Consider the following 23,223-nt stretch of genomic DNA (forward strand, 5'->3'; position numbering starts at 1 on the left):
GTGTCTGTAGATATAACAGGCTCATTCTAACAAAGTGGTACATACATATAGCTATACTGTGATTATATTAATTTTTGCCAATAGATCCTCCAAAACGTTACACATTGCACCTAAATTTCCTCTCTCAAATGGGTTTTTCTTCTTGTTGACTCTGAGGAGGATGTTTTCACATTTGTCTGCTTAAAGTTTCTCTGTGTTCCCTAAAAAACACTAAGATGTACAATCTTGCTCATACACTGAGAATAGACTTTACAGTAAAGTAGGAGACATCTCTTAAGAAAACTTTAAAAACAAATATATACAAACAAAATTTGTATATTCATAGAATTTGTTTTTTTTTAATGACGGAGTAGGTTCCCTAGGATTTTAATTTGGATTTTTAAAGTCTTAAAATTGATAATAAAGTCTTTTAACTATTCATCAAGTCTTTCATTGTAAATGTTTACAAGACTGACTCCCAGCACCTTTTGAGAAGATAAGAGTCAGGTAGGTCTACTGCTGATTGGATAAACTAAAGAGCTAAAAGACAAAGCGATGAAACACTGGAGGAGGATAAACAACAGTAACTACTGACAATCCAAAAGTTGTTCTTATTATTGTGACTGATCTATAAAGCAACTGTAAAAAAATGACTAATCATTAAGAAAGTAATTGATTACAACATCCTCCAGGCTGCAGTCGACAGAACACAATATAATGTCAGATATGTAAAACATGGTTTCTGGTTCAGGGACGATTCCTAGGAACAGGACATAAGTGACACAACTGTAATGTGTTTGCTGTTTTAATAGAGAAAGCTTGGTAACCATATTTCACCACATTCCCATCACTAAAGCACAGTGACACTGTGTCGAGTTCATCAGAGTACAAAGGAGCTGGAGTTTGGCATTAGACGAGAGCCCTTGTTTTGGTCCAGTTTTGAAAGAGGAGCAGCACTCATGGTACATGAAGAGTCGCCTGTGACTGTGTTACATAATCATAAACTTTTATCTGATACAGTCATTCAGCTGACAAAGCTCAAGGCTAAAATGTGTTTTAAAGTGATTGTTTTCTCTGTGGTCAGGTAAACAAAACATCAATCGAGCCATTCCTGATTATTCCTCCCATCAACACTAATACAAATATTAAAATACTGCTTTTATTTGTGATATTGTTATATTTGTTACTGTTTTTTATCAACTATAAATTGTTTTAAAATATATTTCTTTTCTTTATCATCCTGTCATATGGGCAACATGCCATCTGCACTGATACTTAATTAATTTAATACACTCTCTTTAGCTTTGGATGAAGTAAAAGTGAAAGCAGAGCCAGGACACACTGTAGACCATATAGTTGTGTCTTGTGCCCTCTTTGTGTTTGTGTGTTTACTACAGTGGGGAAACATAACTGAGTGTGTTCACTCAAGTAGACCTACTTCAGTTCATTTTTATGTATTTGAACTTTACATATGTTTTTATTCCACTACATTTGTTTGACAGTCGCAGTGGTGGAAAGTAACTAAGTAGCGGCTACTTTTACTTTACTTGAGTATATCCAGGTATTTCTACTTCATTATCTACTAACAAATGAACTACTGTATTTTTAACTTTAACTTTTTACTAGATTTTACATATTATATAAGATGAACTTATGAAATATTATGTGTTGGGATAGTTAACCAACTACAACTGTAAAATGATCAAATTATATAATAAATATTAGTAATTAGTTGGGTAAACACAGACATTACAAATGATACTAATTAAGTCAGCATGTGCATTAGTTGCATCTTGACTCAGTTTGAACTGAATGGAACAGAACCATAACAACCTGTTTACTCTACTATTTCATGTCAAAATGGTGGCTGGGAAAAAAGTCTATTGAAATAAAGAGGCCACAGAAAGGGTGCGGATGAGGTTGTGTGCACTGTTTTAATGACAGAGAGGAGTTTGCACCTGTGCATGTTGTCCAGTAGATGGAGCTAAAGTACCATCACATGGGAAAAACAATGGCTCTGTAGAAGAGGCTCATTATGAACCTATCATTACTGCATGTTTGTTGACCTTTTAAACAGATGGAAGTTTTGTTGTCTAATTCTATGGCTCAGTGGGACGCACACATGTGAACACATTTTCTGTTTATCTCCTATTTATCGACCATTTTTGGTAATAACAGCTGTTTTATTGTTGACAAAACCACATGCTGGTGAGTGATAAAAGGAAATTAAATGATTTTCTCTGCCTTAAAGGATGGAATAAAAAAAACCCAACCCTTTTATTTCCTTTTGCAAAGATGAAGTACTCTCAACATGCAGCAGCAGTGGATGAAGATTTAATCTCTCTCCTGATGAATGACCCACTACTTCTCTGTCGGAGGCTGCCGAGGCAGACTGCCCTGAATCCAAGGAAAACAGATCTCTGGTGAGAAGTCACCAAGTCATCTGATATGCAGATCCTCAGGAGAGAAAACAAGACAAGAGAAAAAGAGACACTTCATATTTCATTGTGTGACAATACAAAATGAATGTACTGCAGTGAAATCTATACTGCAGAAACTTTGATTTTAACAAGGTTTTCAGCCTGTGTCATATTTTGTTTTGGTACTATATAGGTACTATGTACATCAGGGGAAAGCTACACACTCATAACAGCAATATCATCTTTTTATTCAAATTCTAAAGTAACTAAGTGGTGTAAAGTAACATACATATTAAGCACTGTACTTTTCAACGCTATACCCTGTTGTCAGACAGCCCCTTCAAACAGGAAGCTGGAGCATTATCGCTCTCTCCAAAGGCACCAGACTTAATTGACAACAATAGTAATTTTACCTTGCAGCACACGGAGTTGCTGGTCTACCAATGCCTCAATCAGCAGCAAATAATGTTAGTAATCTGAACTAATGCGTTAAAACACCAAAGTTACACATTAACACAAACAAACTAACCAATCAATGCAGTGATAGACGAGCAAACCCTGTGTTCTGGCAGGTTAAATTACTGTTTTTGTCAATGAAGTCTGGTGGCTTTGAGGAGAATATGGATTGATATTAACGCTTCAGTTTCCCATCAGGAATGACCCATACGTACATATGGTGAGGTTACTCAAATATCAAATTGGGTACTCAAAGAACTTAAAATGACATTGCTGCTGGTGCTTCAAGTAACCTTCATTAACTTGACATTGAAGGTACTTCAAGTAACCTTCCTGGAAGAACCCTTTACATCCCATAAGCTCCTGCAGAAACCTCTGACATCCCCAGGGGGTTCCAGCAAGCACATGTCTTCAATTCACAGCGTCTGGAGGAACCCTTTTTATTCTGAGTGAGTCCTTGAGGACATTGGAGGGTTCCTAGGAATACCCAGTGTCTAAAAGTGTTAGACTCTTTTTACTCAAGAAAGCTCCTGGAAGAAGATTTACGTGACCTATATTCATGACTGGATTGGTCTACTAAAAAATATTGTGAAAAACAGAAAACAAGTACAAGTACAAAAAAGTCAGATTTATTCTCTTATGTGAGAACTGTAGACAATACACGTTCTATATGGTAATTTTTGCGGTGTAACATTATGCCCTATTTTTGTTTGTTGAAGCTATCAGTACTCTCACTGTTCAGACTAAATTGAGTTCATATATTCTGACTTTGTGTGGACATTATTTCTTTCTCTGTCGCTACAGCTCCCCACTGGCATCTGAACGAGTTGGTGAAGTTGAAAACTCCATTAGGGAGGGCCCGTGATGAAAACCCATTAATGGCTCAGCAATCTGGATTGAGGTCGGGGGGAAAGACCTGGCAGTGCAACCGCACACAAAGCCATAAAGCCTGATGTAGCTGCCTCTCTTCGAGCATCTAGAGCCGACGAAGAATAACTGTACCGGCGTCTGCAGACCTGTTGAATTAAAGGGGGCATTAACTGCCGCTTCCTCTGCATTATTGATGGCCAGCTCCATTCCTGAGGCCATTATGCCTCCTATTTTTCCACTTGCAATTTTCTGGTAGACGTCCCACTGTCTTCAAACACACTTGTGCGGTGAAGGCGAGTGAGGGTTCAGGCAGAGGGCTCGCACTTCTCCCTGCAGGGTGCTGTTATTTTAAGCTGAACCACCACAATCAATGTTGGGCCACGGAGCTCCCACAACTCCTGTTTCCTGTGTGAAGTGAAAGTAATCACGGCATGACAAGCATAGGAGGATGAGGGTTATGCGAGGTGCCGCCTACAGTAACGAGACCTAAAAAGGTACTGAGGTTTCCTGTGTGAGGTGCCAAATCACATGACGCCTCAAACTCAGTGGATGTGTGTTTCTCCCGTTGCCCTGAGGTGTGACCTCAAAGAGACAAAACCAGAGACTTTTATTTGATTTTGATGCCAAATGCTCACTAACCGGGATTACCTCATGACTCACCTCAGCTGCCACCTACAATACATTTGTTGTTGAGCTCTCTCACAGTCGGTAATACTGCTGGCTTTATCTGCTCGCACACAGCTTGAGACACCTTACCTCACGGCTGACCTCATCCTGTCATATGATTTAATGAGCAGAGCTGTGTCACAAACCACAGTGTCAGGGGTATGACAGGATAGGTCTATACAATGCACTAAAGATTAATGAGGTCATCTCCTCTGTCAGTGTGTGAGTGTGTGTGTGAGAGAGAGACAGAGAGGGAGGAAGAAAGAAACTTGATAACTTTGGGAATCATAAATTACGTAAATAGAATCAAAATAACAGCTTCTCTATTCATAGGCAATTATGAGGTGATGTGAAGCCCTGGCTCTGGTCTGCATATCTGCTTTGGATTTTATAGCTCAGCCCGGTCACTGATAATAGCCTGGCATTTTTTTGCATTTGGTCCATTGGGATTTGTGTATTCTGCCCTTTGATTCTGCTTGTGTGTGTGTGTGTTTGTGTGTGTGTGTGTCTGAGTGTGTGTGTGTTTATGGAGCTGTCTATGAGGTAGATGGCCTTGGCTTTATGATGATAACACTCTCTGAGGGTGTCCAGAATCAATCAACTCCAAACCCAAATGCTTGCCTCCCATCTCCACAGGCTATTTCAAAGGTTGGTATTGATTATTCCACCCATTCCTGCCTTTTTTGGGGGGGAGGGTGGGGTGGTTGAGTAGGGGGGCAGACGAAAGAGACTGCTTGAGAAATTGAGAGATGATAATGCAATTACTGGGGGGAAGCCTTTGTAGACCGGGCAGTAATGCTCGAGGAGAGCGGACGTTGAATGTCAGAGACAAACCGATGTATTATCATAACCTGGGTGAGTAGTCAGGAGCCTAATGCATGTCATAACACGTAAGTTCTTCTAAGTAAGGGACTGTACACAAATTATTAGTGAAGGAGGGGTGGTCGATAAAGAAAGAGGGTTCTTTGGTCATTTTTTTAATATTGCTGGTAGCAGCGTAGTCTTACTGCTTTTTGGGTGGAGGGTGTTTTTTTTATTTTTTTCTTACCCCAAATATCTAATTTATTTCATATTTTACATGTGTACGATCTAATAAGATCAAAAAATTACATCAAAAGATGGTTTTCATGTGTGCCATCACGGTTCATTTTGCAATATGCAGATGATATGGGGGTGGAGGGGAAAATACTGCTGTGAACAAGCCCTTCAGCACAGAGCTGTCGCTTGTTGTTTGGTGGTTTTATACGCTTATTTACAAAGAGAGCGGTTTTCTTATGTTTGTTATTAATATATTCTGTTAATTTGAGACATTGGAGGGAGTGTAGTGAAGGAGCGTGAATCCAAATAAAATCTTTAAAACCTGTGGCTTGTTTTTTTCATGAAATAAACATCCAACACCCCTCCCAACCCCACCCAAATAACTTTCATACAGTGCCTAAATATTTTATATACCTACTGACTGACTCGAAATACCTTCCAGAACTTTCTCCAAAACCATCGTAAACTGGCCTCTTGGTTTGTTTGCAAAACACGTCCTCAATATTGGAGCTGAAAATAGATTAAAAAAAGCAAAAAAGCATATTAAATCTACCAGTCAACTTAAAAAGCCACAAATAATGTTGGAAATGACACAGAAGCAATGTGTAACAACATTAAGGAACATATATTCACTCCACTGCTATAAATAGTGCTGCTGCTGTCTTCACAAGAGGGCACAACCATCCAGTTATCATCATCTGAAAGCCAGATGAGATAAATGTCTGCACTCCTTCCTGCCACCACCTACAGGCCTCCACAGCAGACGTCCACTGGGTGGCGCTAAAACACCAGCACAGCACCAGCAGCAGCCTCCACACACACACACTAACACTGAGATGAATCCGGCTGCTCTCTCATCCCTCGGACACCTCCAATCCATTTCTCTAACAGAAGGAAGACGCTGCCAAACCCCAACTGCAACCAGTATCTGGCAGGAGGATTGTAAATTAAAAAAATAAAAAAGAATCCAGAAACTATGAGCGACGGTCCGGCATGTGGATCAGCTGCTGTGGCGCTCTGGCGGATGGGAAGTTGTGAGTCAGAGCCGGAGGACTAGCAACTTTTATAGACTTTCCAAGTCCACCGCCTGCAAGTAGCCAGCAGCCTCAATATAGACTTCTTCCTTTACTCAGGGATTGTGCGTCTGGGAGAGCTCTGACATTAAGACCAGTTGGGGTTTTTTAGGTTATGTGTTGTCGAGGGCGTCTTGAAGCGACAGGGAAATGGCATTTCTGGTTTTTGTGGCTGACAATGGAGAATAAATGAAAGGGACGTTTCGGGGGGATTAATTGACAGCACAACGACAGGTAGGTTGACGTACCCTGAAACTGTCATATCATTGTGTGCGTGAAACTCTATCATTTTTTAAATTTTTTTTTTTTTTTACAAACCTTGAGTTGACTTGAAGTGATTGGATTCAAACAGTTTTTATACTGTGAATATGAAAAAGCCGAACAGCTCACGTGTTTACTGCGAAATAGCCGAGCAGCCGAAACCTATGAATAAACTACGGTTATCGATCGGGATATCGATTGATTCCGCTATGATAAATAGTTATTAAGTTGAGAGACACCGGCGACCTACTGCAAACTAATGACTGAAAGTGGCGTGCAGGTGTAGCTGTAGGCTGGGAAATGTTCAGCTTCATACTGTCTAGATTCAGAGAACAGATATCAGATCTGTGCGGCAACATTCATCATCACTGGATGCTTAAATTAGACAAAAATCAAGTTTTCCCTCAGAGGCTTTCTGCCTACTCATGTTAGCTCCACAAAGGCACTGAAATAACTCTCTTCTGTGTGAAAATACAAAAAAACTTTTCTTTAGAAAGATTATAAAAGGCAGAGTTATATATATGTGTGTGTGTGTGTGTGTGTGTGTGTGTGTGTGTGTGTGGTCTCATCATCATGCAGACAAGTTATTATCTCATCATGACAACAGAGAAGAAGAATCTAAAATCTTTTACCAGATTTATCACAGATAATCTCTCTCCTCTCTTTCTGCTATCTATCTATCTATCTATCTATCTATCTATCTATCTATCTATCTATCTATCTAGTATAAGATTAGATGTAATCTAAGATGTAATCTAATCTAATGTTTAGTGTGTTCAGATGCTTTTGTACCCCCTCCCCCACAACAAGTATAATAGTATTTCTATATTGAAGCATTTCAAGCACCTGCACTTTTTTTTGTAAAAGGTAACCCTGAACATTAACATGGCTCCCCACAGTAAAAGCTCTATAGCCAAGTTAAATCGCTGCTCTGAATTGGGACCTGGAGCTGAATTCACAGCGTGGGCCGTGTCCTCCCATCAGTGTGATTCCCTTCAACTTCAAAATGAGAAGAGCAAAAAAAAAAAAAAGCTGCTATGAGCTTTAAGCAGCTTGTTTGTGACTTAAGAAAAAGTACAATGCTTTTATCTTGTTGGATTATGTTGAGAAGACGCGGATGGAGTCCCTAATGAAAACTGGCTCTTGTGTTTGCTGCCAGCTGCTCTGCACGCAGACTGTAGATATTTATGATTATGCTTACACACCACTGTGAATATTTCTTTTTCTACAACCCCTCCCCTCATCACCACCCCCGCCTCCAACTTCCTGTCTTCTTTTTTTGTCCGTCCCCTTGTTCTTTTATCTGCCCTTCATCCCCTTGACAAGTGTTGTGCGGTCAGCTATTTTTTTCCCGTCTTCCCTCAATTAGTGCTATCATCGCATTTCATCCTGCGGAATATGGGGATGGTAATAACCTTACACTCCTATTGCGGGGTGATACAATTCTGCTGTGATTAATTGACGTCCCCTCAGAGAGTCAGAGGAGGTGTAGATCTTCCCTTTCACATTCACTGACAGGCAACCCATTATATTGTTTTATAGATCGCCGTCAGTAGCCCTTGAAGCTGCCTGCGGCCCACTGTTGTTCTGGAGGGTTTTATTGTGCAGTGTTATTGGTTGGTATTGCTGACAGGCAGAGCAAAGGCCACCCTGGGATTTCTGGAGATGGGATCCCTGTGACAGTTCCACTGTATTCGATAGTAACACTGGAAACTTGGAAACAGATTTGTGCGCTCTGCAGTGGTTGTTGTAAAATATGGGAATTAGTTACGGAGCTAAAGGCTTGTAATAAAGTTGTGTACCTGGAAACACCCTGCCATCATAACCCTGCCAGACTGCACTGTGGCATGCATACTCCCAAACAAGTGATGAAACAAAAATGGTTGCCCGTGCCGTTTTGGTGGCGACAAAAGCACTGCATCTCTGCAAAATAACCGTAATGCAGAGGTTAGACAGATTAGCTTGCAGTTTCAGTTGTGTGTGTGTGTGTGTGTGTGTGTGTGTGTGTTTATTTATTTTAAAGCCACTGTTACACAGACATTGCAACAAACAGCAGAGTCTGAAGAAGGCAGAGCGCAGACTGAGGCTCGGAGAGAGTACTTGATATGCATGAGCCACCAGGTGATTTCCAGAGGAAGAGAACACCATGGATAAGAGGCTTGTCTCTAGTTTTAAGGAGCCACCCCAGGCAGTATTTGTGTTCTCCGCCAGCTTCCTGCTCACTCTGTCAGATCAATAGGGCATGATGTGAGAGTCTGGCTTGTGTTTGCAGGCATGAGACAAAACAATACATTTTAGTTTTTGCACTCTACGTATATATGTATGCACAGCCCTGGGTTACTTGTACTATTAAGATTTCGTGTCCCTTCCCTCCCGTCTCTCCGTAACACTGACATTTCTGCATTTCCTATAGTGTGGGCATGACAAATATATGTTTATGCAGGATACATATACATGATGTGACAGCCTTGGTGTCTTGTCACAGAGAACATAGCACTGCAGCACCATGAGTTAACCATAAAATCCGGGGTATTGCATCATTTCAGAAACTCTGCGTTCAGCACCAGCCCTGCAGATTTGGCTTAACGGAACAATAAAAAGTCAGCCATCTATCTACATGATTACACCCGATTTCAGCACCCTGAGATTCGCTGCTCAGCGGTGTTCATAGGCTAATGTCTTTAGAAAGCACAGTTTGTTCCACCTCTCAAAGCGCCTCTTCGAGCTGCTGGGGTGAATCCATCGGGTGTTTAAAGGCAAATTCAAAGCCCCACCATAGCAAACGAAATGCAGCATTGTTACGCTCGTGTGCAGCTCCGTCATGTACAGAAGAGGAGGGGGATGTGGGGAGAGCACATCCCATGTTTTATAGATGCCATTTAAAGGAGCATGCCCAAGATGGGCTGACTGCAATGAACTGTAACCACCGACAAAACACCAAGACAATAAACAAACAAATTGGTTTCCTGGAAGCCAGCAGTGTCCCTCTCACTCGCCCCGGCTGATCCTTGCCGATGCGGCAAGCTGTTTTTTCCTCAGAGATTAGGCTATGAAGCACAACTCCATCTCTTATTTATTCATGCTGATTTGCTGTGTGCATGTTTGGTTGTGGGTGTGTTTCAGTGTGTGTGAGACAGAGAGTGTGTTTACAGCTGTAGTGTTTGTAAAAGTGTGTGTTTTATGTGAATGATGTGTGTGGGTACATCGTGCGTTTGTGCAGGCTTATGCATTTCTTATTGCTCTATTAACATTGTGTGTTGTGATGTCACTGAATTATATCAGTTCCCCCTGTTGTTCGCTCAGTGTACATGACTGGAGACTGTGATCCTGCAGGGCTCGATCATGTAAAGTTCATATGTCTCAATTGCTCATGTCATGTCAGGCCAGTTGCGATAGTAGAATTAGCTTCCCATAGATTTTTAAGTGGGAAGAGCTATTTCGGGTCCCCCTGATTCCAGAATTAAAAGTCCCACTCACTTTTCCTATAGACCGTGTGAGCTAACTGGCTACTTGGATTTGGGCTAGATTATCAGCCTGGTTGATTATGGGATCCAATATTCAGCATTTTTCCGATTATCCGATCCAATCTGAGTTCTCTTTTGCAGCACTTACTTAAACATATACTTAAAGTACTCTTAAAAGTAGCAATACCAGAGTGTAAAAATACTCTGTTAGAAGTTAAAGCCCTGCATTTAAAATCTTACTTAAGTATAATAATATACCGAAACTAAAAGTGCAGAATACAACTGGTAACTAAAGTCATCAAATGAATGTAGAAGTATAAAGTAGCATAAAATGGAAATACTCAAGTAAAGTATTTCAAAATTGTACTTATGTACAGTACTTGGGTAAATGTACTTGGTTACCTTTCATTACAAAGTCTGCTTGAGGCCCCTTGTGGGCTGGATGAATTGTAGGTTTTGCAGTCAGCACTCGCAGACTTCCCGGGAACGGACCTGCAAAGTCTGCAAGAGCTGTGAAGTCTGGACATTTGGATTCAGCGTTTCAAGCATTGAAACGTGCTCTGTTGGACTACTAAACACACCCAAAAGTGATGTCTGGTCACCGTGAAATAGTGAGAAGACAGAGGGTGATTAGTTGCACTTTAACTACAACTCCCAAGATGCATTTGGTAAGAAACTTGCAATTCCAGACCTTAAAATTGTGTTATTTGCACTGACAATGGTGGATGGAGGCTAGGGATTACAGTGTTGAGAAAATTAGTATCATAATCTGCAGTTTAAATACATTTATTTTCAGATTCTCTGTGAATTTTGAATTCATGAACTATGGTGCCATGTTCTGTTGGATTGTTTTGGCCAGAAGAAGAAAACTCCCCCAGTATTTCTCAGCAAACACTGGAGAAAAGTCAGAAAAAAAATAACAGTTTGTGAGGAAAGAATATAAATTTCCTGTCTTGTTGACCATCTTTTGACCCCTCAGATTTATCTTTGCGCTGCCTCTGATCTTCTGGGGCGTCATCATATCCACAGTATGATGATTCTTTTATCTTTTGAAATGCATCCAACTGGATTTCCCAGATCACTTTTTGTGTAGAGGCATGCAGGAAAACTCACATTTTCTAAGCCCAAATGGTCCTGTCCATCCTAAATATATATATATATATATATATATATATATATGTGTACAGTGGTGGAGTCATGTGACTCTGCCTGGGAATTTCTCCAGCTGACTCTTCAAGTGCACACTGAGGACAATGAAGTTTGAGTGGAGGGGAGCCTCAGCAGAGCTTAGGAATCCACTCTTCCATGGAGGTGGTTTTGGGCATCAGGCTTTACTTCTGTCTCTCTCTCTCTCTCTCTCTCTCTCTCTCTCTTCCTCTCCTCCTTCAATCCATTGCTCTGTTCCCTTTCCTTGAGGTAGTCAGTATTTGGCACATTTCACTCTCAATATTGTGCCATTGCGCTGAATTCCCATCAACTCCTTCTCCAGCACAGCAGCGAGGAACTCAATTCTCCAAGCCCTTAATCATTGGCTCAGTGAAAAGGTTGGGGAATTGCAGATTTTGAGAAGCCCTCTTCTAAACCCTGGTTTCTATTGGAGTAAGGGAGCTCTCATTTTTTGTTGGCCAGTCTCTCTCTCTCTCTCTCTCTCTCTCTCTCTCTCTCTCTCTCTCTCTCTCTCTCGCTGTAGATGCCTGAGGGTCTTTAGCAATATGTTTCTTTTTTCCTCTCCTACTCTTTTCTGGTGTTGTTGTCAAGCTCCACCTCGTGCCTGTAATCATTAGACTGCAATTTGAGTAGAAAATTGCAATTACAGGGTTTAAAAATGAGCCTGTTATTTTCTACGCTTGTTATTTCTTTGTTGAGAAAACAGGACAAAGGCAACCCTGTTGTGATCATAATTAAACGAATCGGACTGGCAATAATGGCAAAGGTCTCTCCATTTTCTTCATAAAGGAGGGCTGGTGTTTAGGCTTATTCTCTTATTGAACGTTAGGCAATGGCAGGCCCTTTCCTCTGCCCTCCTGCCCCTCATTACGCAAACAATAGAAGGTGGGTTGAATTTTGTGACCCAACGTGGAGGCCGGTCAGGTTTCTTCATCATCAGATCCCAGCAATTGAAGAACTGTGGACTCTTCAAAGTGGTCTCGTATCTTCAAAAGAAATGTACCCGTGTCATTAAATGTATTGTGCAGAAGCCAGCGTCTGAGCCTTGATGTAATGTACAAGATGAGAATGAGAAACAGAAATCTGGGTACTTGTGTTATCTCTCTGCCATGATAGAATTAGCTCAAGGGTAGCTGCAGTTCATGCTTCTCTTTCATCCGTTCAAACATGCCCCCTCTATCAGTCAGTTACAGAATGTGCACAGTGTACTTGCACTATAAATACATATGGAACATATCACTTTTAATTATTCTTTTGCAGTTTGATTTATCAGTCACATTATAATGTTACGGCTGAAGCACAGTATTGTGTGTGAAGGATACAGTCTTCTACTGCCCTCTTGTAATTTGTGTATAGTTTTACCTTGATGCAAACAGGGAGGATTTTTGAGTATGAGAAGTGTTTTAGCCAGGATTGTCTGGGAGAGGTTCAAAGAGGCCCATAGGGCTTTTTCTTTTTAGAAAGTTGTAAATCTGGAAATACCTTTAAAACAAAAAAAGTACAAGAATTAATATTAGAAATATTATATTAGAGATACAACACATTTGATGTTGATTATACTGATTAAATAAGGATGTTTAAGAAATTATTAAATCATATGAATGAATAATTGGGCGAGAAAGTGCTTATCAGGGTGTAAATGCACAAAATCTGTATGTTGAAGTCAACTTCAGAGTTCATCTTTATCTATTGGAGTTTACTGCAGTTTTTGTGAACTAACGGTGATACCTTTTCATTTTTCTGATCATTACATTCAAATTTGGCATCAAATTTAGTGATGATGCTATGTAGTTTTCCACTTATGTTAATAATGACAAAATATCTAGTCTGTCATATCAGACAAAGCTGAAGTTATGTATGATCTAAATCGGTCCTGTTGACAGCTGCAGTCTCCTCTGTGGCTGCTGAGCTAATATTACATTAGCTCATGTAAACTAACTTTATAATTTCCCAATCAGTCTCCGCTCTACCACAGATCCAGATGTGACGTTATTAACCAGGTGACAGACTCATCACTCTGTAGGTCTTTCTTCAAAGGAACAGCAAGCAAACCTTGCTAATTTTGTGTGACATTTTCTTCCCTAAAAAACATCTTTGGTAGAGTCCATCTGCAGTTGTTTTTTCTGTCTGTTGATTTGACTAATTTATGGTCGGCCTGCGAAGAATGAGAATGAGAAACTAACACTTTGACTCTGGGGAAGATGAAGACACGGTGGGGACAGGCCGGGGCAGGAGAGGAGAGAGAGGGAGGTCGGGCATCAGAGAATATTTAGCCTAACTCGGATGGACGGTTAGAGTTGCTGATTGGAAAGTTCACATACATATCGCCCAGCCCTACCGGACTGCACGTAAGCCACCATACAAGGGTGTTATTTGGACACATGCAAATGTGAGTTTCTTTTATACTTGTAAGTGTTTTATAGGAAGAAGAAGATGACATTAAGCTAAGGGTGGACAATAATATTTAACTAAATAGGAATTTATTGTCCTAGGCTCTGCTAGAAGATCCCTTGTGGCAGTACTGTGCAGAGATGTACGCCAGTGTTACATGCAGGTCTGCACTACGTATATGCATGTTGCCTCTCAGATGAGTTGTTGGGTATTCTTTATTGTTTATTTAATTGGATCCCCATTAGCTTCCATAAAGCGGTCTCTAGTCTTCCTGGTAACCAGATAGTTACCCATAACACCTCTATGTAGGATCACAAAGATGTTACTTTGTATTTTATGTCTGCAGAAACATAATTCCAGGTATTATAGCATATGTTGATAGAGCTTATAAAATCAAAATCTGAAAAGCCTACTAACAGCATTGATCCTGCCATTGATTTTAATGGGGACAGCTAGAGTGCAGGGAGGTTGTAGTGATAGGACAATTATGTTTTAAAGGGGTCATTCATGTTGGAGTGCTCTGGCTCCAACCCTGTATGAGTCTGTGTGACCATTTCTTAAGCTTAGAGGCTCTTGTAGATTCCTTTATCATTTTCAGTCCTTCCTCTTGTGGCCACTACTGTATCCATACAGAACAGCAAGGCTTTTCCTGTTACTGCAGCACACTTCTGATGCTTAGATTGATGTCGTTTCTTCAGCCCAGCATCAATTTTCAGATATAAAGTGGAATTATAAGCCTCGGGATGGAAAACAATTTTGTTCTCTCTCCCTCTGTTCTCTTTCGTCTTGCTTTCACTCTCTCTCTCCTTCAAACGCACACTCACACTATCACACACACAACAACTCCCTCACCACAGCGTGCGGGGTGACTAATTTCTCTTGGGCTTTGGACTTCGGCCTGAGAGCGGGTGAAGAGAAGGAGAAAATGAAAGAGAGAGGAGAAGCAGTGTTGCACTGGCAGCTCAGAGGAAGCCACCCACATCGAAGGAGCCTGATATTGGCTTTAATTTCATATTTTTGGCTGCCTGTCTGTCTGTTCTGTCTCAGGAACCAGTTCGAGCCCAGTGCACCCAGCATGCGTGTAGCCTCTTTGGGGCCGTATCAATTTGATCATTGTTTACTCCCTAGTTTCAGGTGCCGGAGACACATCACAAGCAATGTGCATGGTGCTCCCATCTGTGAGGAGAAATTGAAATCTAAGTGTGATGTTTTTGCATCCAATTTGAGCCGTCTTTGCTGGATTCTGCGGAGTGGAACGGCTGCCAATCAGTCGGGCTTTGTTTACCCTCTGTGTCCTGCTGACAACTGGCTGGTACAAATATCAGCTGCTGTAGTGTCACACACTGTGCCTTTATACAGTTTAATAAACATCGAACAGAAGTATGACATCATATGTCTTCATGGCATCCGAGAAAACCAGTGTGTTTTAGATCCAACAGTCATTTAGAGAACTGATTTCAATTGTGGATTCGTCTCTAGATAAAATAGAAATGTTTACAAGACCTTTTATAGAAAATAAAGTTTCTCTGTTTAAATGAAGTGAAGTAGTTCGAAGAAAGGAAAGAAATGGAGCCATAGCTTCAATTTCAAGGCTGGTGTGGGCTACTTTTCCAGACCCTGATTGAGTGACTGAGATTGTTGAAACTCTTGGCAGCAATTCAGCAGGAACAATTTCTAGCTGTGTGCAGGTAAACATGCCCCATAGAAAAGACCTTTAGAATGGTGAACATGCAGCTGTGTTGTGTTCAGGTTGCGGCTGTGTCTATGTTCATGTGAAGCATGTCTTCAAGCTGAATTCAGCAGCTGTATTTCAATATAGAGTTATGATATTGAATATATATCTGCAGCTCATTGGCGATTGATGTGGATACTAACACTGCACTTGACTCGTTTTAGTGTATTTCTAATGTATGCAGCATGTTTGCTTATCTTTATTTTGTATGTGTATTTTCTGACTAGTGTATATTAAAAGAAGGAAAGACATAGCAAGCCTCCCATTCCTTCCCAGACTTAGTGTGTAACATTTAGAAGGATCTATTGGCAGAAATGCAATATAATATAATATATATATTAATATATAATATCTGCTCATAGCTCTTAGTTCATTAAGGAGACCTCACCAATTTTTAAACACTTACAAAAGGGCTGAAGAGCATCTGGACCAAATTCATTTATTAATGACCACACATTTAAAGGCTCATTATAAAGAGAGAAAATGTGAAACCCATTACCCTCATGATGCCTCAAATCCAGTTACTAATATTAGTAACTCATTAATAAAGGGTAATTATTTGATCAATGTCTGATAAATCCTTCAATGTGCACTTATAACTGTTAGTAAGTCAATAAATGTTCATGGGCATCCATCAAGACTGCAATTATAAACTTGGAAGTCATTAATAGAGGTCTTCTGCGTCCTTGCTGTAGCAGCCATGGGTTCAAATCTAATCTGTGGCCCTTTGCTGCATGTCATTCCCTCTCCTCCCACAAATGTGGACAAACACCACAAACCGGCAAAAAAATGTTTTATAATGAATTTGTTCTTAGTAATTTATATCTGAGTGAGTTAAAGATTTATTAACAATAAAGCCACTAGTTCCAACTTACAACCTTTTAAAGGGTGCCCTGTTAGAAAGAGCCATCTATTTGCCTTGGATTTTTCTGAATGAAAAGTTACAAAATGCCACTGAATATGTGCTGATGCACAACGGAGAGGAAGACAAGATGGCTTCTTATTAGTAGTATTATTGTTGGGACCTCATCCACGGTGCTGTTCGGGTACTGAGTTTGGATTTATTGTAGGATGTCATTGTCTGGCTTTAATACTCAGAGAATTAAACTGAAAATTTGTACCAATGCCAAGACATGTGCATGTATTTGTCAAAATAAGGCCATTATTTTCTGCTGTTGGTGCATAGACAGAAATCTGTCAACAGAATTGCCAGAGCTAGGTTATGTAGCATGAACTCATGTCACCACACTAATGATGTGACTTAGCAAGTTTTACTACTGACACAGAACACCTTTCTGCCTCATGATTAGAGACATAATGGGGGTATTTTTACTGCCATTCCCTTCCTCCCTCTTGTACATCTCTTAACACCTCTTCCCCTGGCCCTAATTCATTTAAACATTTAAAACAGGGACCTCAATTATTCATGTCCCCCAGCCGTCTGTGGCCCTGGCCTGGCCTCCTGCAGCACCCCTGTGCAGAGTGTGTCTGGATGGACACATTCCCAGGCTGCTCATTAATTGATGCCTCAGTTGACGCCAGAGGTCTAATGCACTCTCACTCTCTGCTTGCTTTCCCTGCAAATCCAGCATGTCGTCCTCCCACAGAGGGTGTGAGGGTTTTTTTAGCAGAAATGTCGTGAAGTCGTGCTAAAACGGTTCAAAGGGTGTCTTCACCCCACTGGCCCGCTAAGAGGAAAGACTATGTTAGACAAGGGGTTAGATCTGAAGGAAAACTCAGTTCATGGCCAGACTGCAGGAGTCAAGCCTGGTGTAAGTGGACAACATACATTTCTTTCTTTCTGTTCTTCTATCTCCTCACTTCTGTTCTCGTTTCGTTTCTCTGGAGCTGAGCCCCATTCTCCATCATTCAGCTCAGTATGGGTGGTGGTTACCTCCTCTGCTGTTGCCTAATTTAAAGAGCAGTCTGTACCAGAAGGGAAGGTTCAAGGGGGTCATTATACTGAAATTCACCACAGAGAACACAAGTTAAGTAATTAAGAACTGCAAAAGCATACAAGAAAGACTTTCTGTCTTTTCCAGCCATTGAATAGAGAAAATGACAGCAGGACTTTGCTTTTTGCACAACAGGAGTTTAGGATCCACCTCATCATCTCATGCTCAGAAATTTTTAAATATTAGTCGGAGAAAATGCATGCTGAAAAAACTACTGCATTTCTTATTTGTGGTACGCCATCAAGTTACCCTGTAAAGTAAAGCAATATCATCTTGCAGCTGTAAAACAAAAAATGGACAAACAAATCTTTCCAGGAAATAGCCACAGCCTTGCACAAGCATAAGTACAACACTGAAGAAAAGCTCTCTCACATACTCGACTTTTATATGTTACCAAACAAACTGGCAGCCACTGAAATGAAAACTACAACACTAACAGTGTTACATAGTCATTGCTTTAAGCAGTGCAAGTGGTGACTGAATGTTTTACTCTTTGGGCTTACCTTAGCTGTGGAGACCAGTCAACAGAGGTGGAAGTGACAAAATAAAGGCACAAATGCCCAATATATATACATTTTAAAAGTATATTTTGTATACTCATACTTACGTTTTTATTTTATGTGTACTTTTCATCTCAAGTATTTTCCTTAGCTACATTTCAAGTTGCATCCATTACAGAGTAAAAACAAAGTCACATGAAAAAGCTGCTGGTGTGGTGTTTTGGGAATGTTTTGGGATTGCAGTTACAGGAAGACAATCAGAGATCGCATGGACACATTTTAAAAATGAAGATTGACTTTTGTTTTCAGGTCTTGTACTTGGCTAAGATGCCACCCAGCCATGTTTGGAATAATGCGTATCACCACTAATAAAGCCATTACAAAAAAATGGTTATGTCAAGGACCAACCATTTGATCAGACTGATTTAATGTGATGCATTTGACATTTGTGTAATGGAAAGATTATCATTTGCTTTGAGACTGACAGACATATTTGATAAATGTTGGAAAGGATGGATTGAGTTTATTAGCCCACTTAGAACAGACTTCACATAAAAGTGCATCAATTATATTGTAAAACCCCCTAGTTCTCTGCTACACACACACACACACACACACACACACACACACACACACACACACACACACGTTTCTTTTTGTTTGTTTGTTTTGATTTCAAGAACAAAAGTGTAAAATGTAAGATTATTTGTACTGGCTGACTTTCTACTTAACAAAAAAGAAGGAAATATCATAAAAAGAAAAAGCTGCTGGTGTGTCTACAGCCTCAGGAGAGCAGAGCTCCACAGAGCTCCATGTCCAGAGAGGTGACACTCTGACCTATCTGCAGTCTGCAGATGTTGAATGCCTATGTTTGCTGGCCGAGTGTCAATTGAGGGGGAGCGGGGTTGCACCTGAGCCATGCAGTTTGAAAAGTACAAGAAATGCAATAAAGTTAAGGATGACGTCATTATGGGATTATGGTAAGAATAGCATTGTACCAAGGTATTAGTAAAAGGAAAAGAAGCATCTACCGTCATTTATCACTGATTCAAAGTACCGCCGATGATTAGTGACCCAAATCGAATAATCTGTTACAGCTGTGACTGCAGAGCACTCATTCAGCTCAAAGTTGTTAAAAACCTTGAGGGGCACAGTGGGGCAGAGAGGTTGAGTGGATTGGTTAAGTTAAATGAGAAGAGAAGTTGAACCTAGCGCAAGACTAACAGATTTACGTTCAGACAGGTGAGTTACAACAACAAGGAGGAGGTCAACATATATGGGCTATACGTAGCTGCCATCGAGTTTATATTGTCAATATATGTCGTGTTGTCTGCCATTGTGATGCTTTATTCTGTTGTTAAAGTGGCAGGTTGTTTGATATACTGTGTATAGCTCCTGTTGTATCTGCTGCAGTGTCCATAGCTCTTTTTATTTATTGTCATTTTTGTTTAATTTTTTTGTCCTTTTTTCTGGTTGATTCTGGTAAAGCTATGCCTAGGAAGGAAGTTTCATTTAGAGTTAATCATCAGTTGTGTACACTGGCTACAAATGTCAGTCTATAGAAAAGGATTTTATTGTGTTAATTTCTAGCCAGAAAATCCCAAAATACATAAATTATCAAAATGAATGGTCCTGTTTTCCGGAGGTAAGGGCTAGGAGCATCATTAAAAGCAGCTTCTAAACATATATCATTTTATTTCAAAAAGAAAGATCAATCACAATATAATGTACAACGATATCAATCTATAAACAATCCAATATACAGCTTAGATAAAATACTGTACTGGTCCATTTTTGGAACATAATCCTAATAAATATTTCATCACACTTCCAATCACAATATTCATCATACAATAAAAACCAAATGTAATTAAATGTAATTATACTCCTGGGGATGGTGCAATGTTGTCCCAATAATGTATGCAGTGGCATGTTGATGCACTTTATTTTGGTGGTATGTCAGGTTGACTACTTAAAGTGCAGAAAAGTAATTAATTGTTTTGCGTGTTGCTTTAAATTCTAAACTCCACGACAATCTTATTACTGCTACTGTCATTATACAACATGCAAAACAATGTGGGGGTAGATTTTTGTTTATATATCAGAAAACAAATATATGGTATGAGTCTAATGTAGCCTACAGCTTAACATTTTGGGAGAATAATAAAGAATGAGTTACTTCCACACAGTAAAAGCACATTATGTGATGTTATAAAAGATGCATTTGGAAACACAGCGCTCAAACTCGCAACACCTTGTCACAGGTTGCATATATTTATGATTTTGAACCCATTAACCAATGAACGATGTTTCCTCCTTATATAGTTTCATTTGAAAAGTTTAGAGGCCTGAAGAGCTAAAACCTACATAAGAAAGAATAAGAATAAACAGCAAAGATTTGAGAAAAACAAAAAAAAAAAAACAAGCAGTTGAGCAGAAATGTGTTTATTTCCCATCTTGTTAATCATCGTGCGATTCCTTTGGACTGACCCTCTGGCTGGTATTTTGTGTTTTCGTATTTGATAGCAATTGTGTGTCGTGTCATTAGTCGGTTCATTTAGTATCAGTTGTTCCCGACAGTATGTGCTTCAACTGCGTTTTGGATGGATGAATGGATTTGCTTCAAGGGATTTCTGTTTTGATTGTTAATGCTTGACCTTGATAACAAGCTGTAGAAAATAAAAAAAAGAGTCTTGACTCTTGAATGCTTTTTTCCCTAGAAATACAAAGCCTGCAGTACAAGGGCCTGTCATGGATGCCTGAGTGCCAGCCTGACCACTGTATTAGAACTGCGCAAGAAATCAATTCAGGAAATATAGAGGCAATTATTTTGTCTCCCACATTCGCTGACAAAGTAGCAGCTAAGCGAGCCAAGAAGAAAATACAGAATTAAAGAGAAGAAAATAAATAAGTCTCCACTGTGTGGTTTGGGGACTGCATATAGAAAATGTGGGTGTTTTGAAATCCTATATACTTCTGCGAAGCAGCTGTAATTAATAAGGACTGTGAATGTTATTGATTTACTGAAACCTTTAATGATATTTTACCATACGTGTGGTAGGAATATAGACTTAATAAAGTGTTAAATTTAAGGTCAGGCCAGAGTTTAGTGTATTTTCGTGTCTATCATTCTGTTGCCAATACATTGTTTTGTAATGTGTCTTTTGGGTATATGAATCATCCACAGTATATCTGTGTTCATGCCCATCAAGTTCATTCAGTGTCAGCCATGACCATGCTGTGAAAAACAGATTCAGTTCTCTGTTATCCTCTTTTTGTAGACGCCAGTGTTTTGTATTGTATGTTTAAGCTCCTTATAATTGATGATGGGTCCAATTTACCACAGAAGACAGCAGCACAATAAATGCAGATAAAGTTTGATGATTGCTGAAAAAGAAGTGGAAAGTCAGTTGAGTACACTTTTCTGAGATAAACTTACTTCACTGAATTGTCCTGACGTTGTTAACCGAGCGCATCTGCTTCTAAATTATTGTAAATAACTCAAACTCGAAGAATTGCATCAACAATAAGTGAATCAGTAAAATCGCCCTGAATCGTGTCTTTTATCAATCGAAATGAATGTTTTTGTCATTAACTGTGTGTGTTCTGGCATTTACTCCCAAGTCAGATCTCAGAACCTCATTATGCTCACAAGTCTCTCATGCAGAGCTTTTCTGCTTCTTATTTTCCCATCAAATGAGGTGTGCAAAGATCAGCTGTAAGCCATCAGCAACAGAGGCCAAATGGAAGGGTAATATACTCCTCCTTATGCAAAGATGCACAGCTGCGATCTATGTATTAGCATTTGGGAACAACTCAAACCTCATAATCCTCTGGATAATTAAAAAGGGCACTTTTCCCCCTGTATGGCCTATTATCTGCAAATGAGGTCTATAAGAAGAGAAGGAGAGACTGAGGGTGGAAGTGAGGGAGTTGATAGCTTGACAGTTAACAGTTTGTGGAGCCTCCATAGAATTAATGGTGCGAGACTTGACAGACAGTGATTCTGTATTAAGATATGGAATATCTTGCCCTGAAGGCCCCTCAGGCACCACTGGGACTACAGAGTTGGACATGGACTTGGACATTTGCATTAAACCAAGGGTTGTGAAAGCATTTCCCCTCATTCTGCTAGAGCAAAGCTAGAGAAGACTTTGCTACAGATAGAGCACGTCCTTTCCAAAGAGCATGTTCTATGACACAACTGTAAGAATCTGACAGAACATCACCCTGACCGCTGTGAGGAGAAGAATAAATTTTAAGTAAAACGAAGAAAATGAAACGGTTCTGGCTCACTGCTAATGAAATGTGATATGTTATAGAAGCTGTCTCTTCCATCTGTTAAAAAAAAAGACTAAAAGACTGCAGTGATGGTGGTCTATATGTCTCTTGCTCATTCTTCCTCCCAGGCATTTTGGTGCATATGCAACGCAGCATCTCTAAACAAAACATGACCTCCTCATCAAGTCTACCGTGGATAAATAAAGGTTAATACATTCAGCTTTCTTCCTGTCAGAGAGCCTCCTGCTATATATCACTGTACAGCACAAACATCAGATACTGAGGGTCCAGTGGTCTGCTTTTAAAACTGTTATCTTGCTTTAGAAACGCGTTTTATGTGAGCTTAGAAGTAATTATGAGTCAATACTAACATTTCTTTCAGTTTTGATGACATTATTCTCACCAATATAACTGCTGAGATTAATCAAATGGGGCACATGACGGTCAGATGATCAGACATCCGTGTGCTAACAAACCCTCATGTTAGTCAAACTTATGTCGAAGAGAAACAAAGGCTGTAAACATCAATCATACCGACAGACCGGATTCCTGGTTCGACTTTGACCTATCACACCTGTGTAGCTAAGTCGTACTCCCGACGCCCACTCTCGGTTTTACTTCCAAATAACATGGCTAATCTGGCTGAACTGTCTTACTGCTCATGTTTCTTGCCCCGTTGATCCTTTTTTTATTTTTATTTTTTGTATAAAGCAGTGCTGGCCTAAGATCTTATTACTTTGGTGTGCACAATGTTATTAGAGCAAGACAGCCAGTGGCCAGAGCTAGGAAAATAAAACCTAAGTAGTAGAAACCCCTTACATGCAGCATGCTCACATATCTGTGTGTACTTCCCATGCCTCACGTCTGTTCCTATTAAAGCACATGAAAAGTGGCCTCATGATCAGACTGGATTAGCTTTTTCGTTCCATGTCATCCATTCAGATTGGCACTGTGCTCATGTTAACCATTT

At 40.0% G+C, this 23,223-nt stretch overlaps 1 protein-coding gene across 3 annotated transcripts in view; it reads left to right on the top strand.

Moving 5' to 3' along the window:
- The first annotated feature begins 6,231 nt into the window (after positions 1 to 6,231).
- Positions 6,232 to 23,223, top strand: part of tafa3a (TAFA chemokine like family member 3a) — a 91,474-nt gene continuing 74,482 nt past the window's right edge. For 2 of the 3 annotated variants that reach the window (XM_051416029.1, XM_051416028.1), the window contains exon 1: positions 6,232 to 6,736. The gene's annotated coding sequence lies outside the window, so the exon portion shown is untranslated. The remainder of the gene's footprint in view (positions 6,737 to 23,223) is intronic. The other variant, XM_051416027.1, reaches the window with a different exon arrangement.

This window comes from Dicentrarchus labrax, unplaced genomic scaffold (assembly GCF_905237075.1).
Source record: "Dicentrarchus labrax unplaced genomic scaffold, dlabrax2021, whole genome shotgun sequence".
Taxonomy (NCBI): domain Eukaryota; kingdom Metazoa; phylum Chordata; class Actinopteri; family Moronidae; genus Dicentrarchus; species Dicentrarchus labrax.